Source organism: Octopus bimaculoides, chromosome 14, assembly GCF_001194135.2.
Source record: "Octopus bimaculoides isolate UCB-OBI-ISO-001 chromosome 14, ASM119413v2, whole genome shotgun sequence".
NCBI classification, from domain to species: Eukaryota; Metazoa; Mollusca; class Cephalopoda; order Octopoda; family Octopodidae; genus Octopus; species Octopus bimaculoides.
Genome location: NC_068994.1, coordinates 49844686 through 49848100, shown reverse-complemented (window position 1 = coordinate 49848100; position 3415 = coordinate 49844686). Strand labels below are relative to the sequence as shown.

At 44.9% G+C, this 3415-nt stretch overlaps 1 protein-coding gene across 1 annotated transcript in view; it reads right to left on the bottom strand.

Annotated features, from left to right (window-relative positions):
• Nucleotides 1–3415, bottom strand: part of LOC106869115 (max dimerization protein 1-like) — a 155348-nt gene that overhangs the window by 99220 nt on the left and 52713 nt on the right. The window lies entirely within an intron of this gene.

Genomic DNA, 3415 nt, shown 5'->3' with positions numbered 1-3415 from the left:
TATATATATATATATATATCATAACCATCACAATCATCATAATTTAATGTCTGTCTTCCATGTTGGCAGGGGTAATACCGTTTGACAGGATCCAATGAACCAGAGAAGGGTTGTGTTGAGTTCCAACGTCTCTTCTGGCATGGCTTTCCTAATGCCAACCCTTATATATGTATGTGCATAGCGTATATGCGTGTATGTGTGTGTGTGCGTGTGCAGAGACAGAGAGAGAGAGAGAGAGAGAGAGAGTGAGTGAGAGAGAGTGGAGAGGAAGAGAGGAGGATTGTTAGACACATACATAATCACACGTGCGGCCATGATTGTGTTTACTCGAATTTGCAATGCAAGTACTCAACAGCCCATCCACAACCAATCAATAACAGTCAAACGAATACAAAAATGGATTAGAATATCTATGAGACTCGTACACCCACCTTGCCTACCATCATAATGGTAACCAGTCTGTCTGTCTGTCTATGTGCATGTGTGTGTGTGTGCGTGAGGACATGAACATGTGTGTAAACATGCATATACGTTGATAGTGGTTGCGTAAGTGGTACTGATGATTTAGTTGGTGAAACTGACGATGTAGATGGTATCGGCTGTTGGTGGCGCTGTTGGCGGTAACGTTTTTAGTGATGCTGTTGTTGTTGTTGTTGTTGGTGGTGGTGGTGGTGGTGGTGGCGGTATTAGTAGTGGTGTTACTGAAAGTGTGGGTGATCATGACGGTGGCGTCGGTGGTGGTGCCGCTGGGTTAAGTGTTGTTAGCGTTCATGAGGACGTTAGTGATGATGATGCCACCACCGCCACCGCCGCCGATGATGATGGTGCTAGTCTTGAGAACGGTAATAGTGATGGAGCCAGTGGCAGCGGCGGTGGTGGTGGTGCTCGTGCACAATAAACAAACAGCAAGAAGGATTGGTGTACAAGAGGACTACGTGTTCAGGTTATTAAGCAAGGCCAACTGGAGGACGTGTTTAAGTGTGTTACATACAGCAATTTATTTTACATCAGCCCCCCCTCTCTCTCTCCCTCATCTTTGTTTCTTTCGTTCTTTCTGTCTCTCTACTACTCTCTCCTCATTCTCCATATCCCTATCTTGTATGTACATATGTGTGCGTGTGTGTGTGTGTGTGTGTGTGTGTGTGTGTGTATTGGTGTTTCTTCAATTCCCTCATATATCTCTGTCTGTCTGTTTGTCTAGCTGCGTACCGCCAACCCACTTCCCCGCTAATTCCGAATACGACCAAACATATTTCAAGACGAATAATGCAAAGTCAGTCTTTAGTTATCGATAAAAGCACAGCTTGTACAGAACATCATTACATAACAATCTTTCTCTCTCTCTCTTCCTCCCTCCATCTCTCTCCATTTCATTTCCACATTGGGACACACAGACACACACAGACATACACAGGCACGCACACATACACACACACACGCACATGCACAAAGCATGGTTCTAAGGCTGTCATATTATAGCCCAAGTTGCCTGTGATTGAATATGAAGGCGCATGGCTCAGTGGTTAGAGCATCAGGCTTACAATCATGAGGTAGTGAGTTTAATTCCTGGACTGAGCTCTGTGTTATGTTCTTGAGCAAGACACCTTTTTACACGTTGTTCCAGTTCACTCAACTGTGGAAATGAGCTGCGACATCACTGATGCCAAGGGTCAATAAAATAAAATACAAGTCAAGTACTAGAATGGGTGTAACTGACTGGCAAGTATTAAGTGGGGCTTACTTACTCATAAATGAAAGCAACTGATTTTGCCCTTCGTCTGAAAATTCAGACTCCCCACCACCTCCATGTTTGATACTGACTGACTATTTATGCATTAACTGACCAGTCCAACTGCAAACATTGGACGTGCACTTTTGCCCTCTTGTGTCACTCAAAAGCAAAACTGACCCCGACTGACTGAACGACGTTTCAACGGAGCTCGGACATGACCAGCCAAATATGGTAATTGGTCAGAGAACTCCGAATTAAAGTTCCTTAACCATTTTTATTTGTCGTCCGTATCGTCCTCACCATCATTGGCAGCTGTGGCTGCAATGGTAGCATCATCATCATCATCACTACAACCCCCACCCCCACCATCATCATCACTGCCACCCCTCACCCCACCATTGCAGTTATCCTCATTATCACCATCATCATCATTCCCCACCACCACCACCACAACTGTTATCATCATCATCATCATCATCATCACCTCTATCACAACCACTGCTTTTGTCATTGTCACCAGTATCATCCACACTGCAATCATTATCAGAAAACATCATTATCGATATCATCGTTTTATAAATAATTGGCATTATCGTCATCATCATCATCATCATCATCATCATCATCATCATCATCATCATCATCATCGTCATCATCATTTTTATCACCAAGGTCATCGTTATAGTCATTGCCATCATCAGCAGCAGCATCACCGAGAGTGACTGACGTCACTGATGGAGCCATCATCATCATCATCACCATCACGTTGTCAGCATCAGCAGTAGCGCCATCTATCGACGACACCGCTCCATTTAATGGTATTTCACCGACTCACCACACCTTCATGCTTTCGCTATAACAGCAATGGGTCAGACAGCAGTCTGGTCACTGGGGTCAACTCTCTGGCTACAACTGTCGCCATAGCAACAACAGCATGTGTAATTGGAGCAGTGCTAATTTCCTTCACCACCCTGCCACCTCCCCCACCGCATCTGCCGCCCCCTCCCCCCGTCTCCTCCTCCTCCTCCTCCTTCACATCTCCCTTTTCTTATCTCTCTTTTTCTTTTTCTTCTTACTGTTCCTCCCTTTCTTTATGGATGCTTAGGAATGTTTTTTTTTGCTTACAAGTGCGTGTAAGTGTATATATGTGTATACATGCGTATAAGTGTATACATGTGTTGTAAACACGTGTGCTTGCATCTGTGTGCAAATGTGTGTGTGTGAGTTTGTGTGTGTGAGTTTGTGTGTGGGAGTTTGTGCACACACCAAGATTCTGTCTGTTCTTGCTGTTTGATAATAGGTCGGCCCCACCAAAAATACGTGCAGACTCCTAATTAAGGCTCTTCAGCCATGGCCTTACCATCTTTTGTGTTTCTCACTCAATTTCTTTTAATTTTCTCCTTCTTTCAGTCATTAGACTGCGGCCATGCTGGGGCACTTTCTTGAAGGTTTCAGTCAACCATGTGGTTGGAAAGCAAACTTGTTACCACACATCCACACCTACACCTACCCCTTCCTTTCCCCCTCCCCCTCTCTATATCATCATCATCATCATCGTGTAACGTCCGCTTTCCTTGCTGGCATGGGTTGGACGATTTGACTGAGGACTGGCGAACCAGATGGCTACACTAGGCTCCAATCTGATCTGGCAGAGTTTCTACAGCTGGATGCCCTTCCTAACGC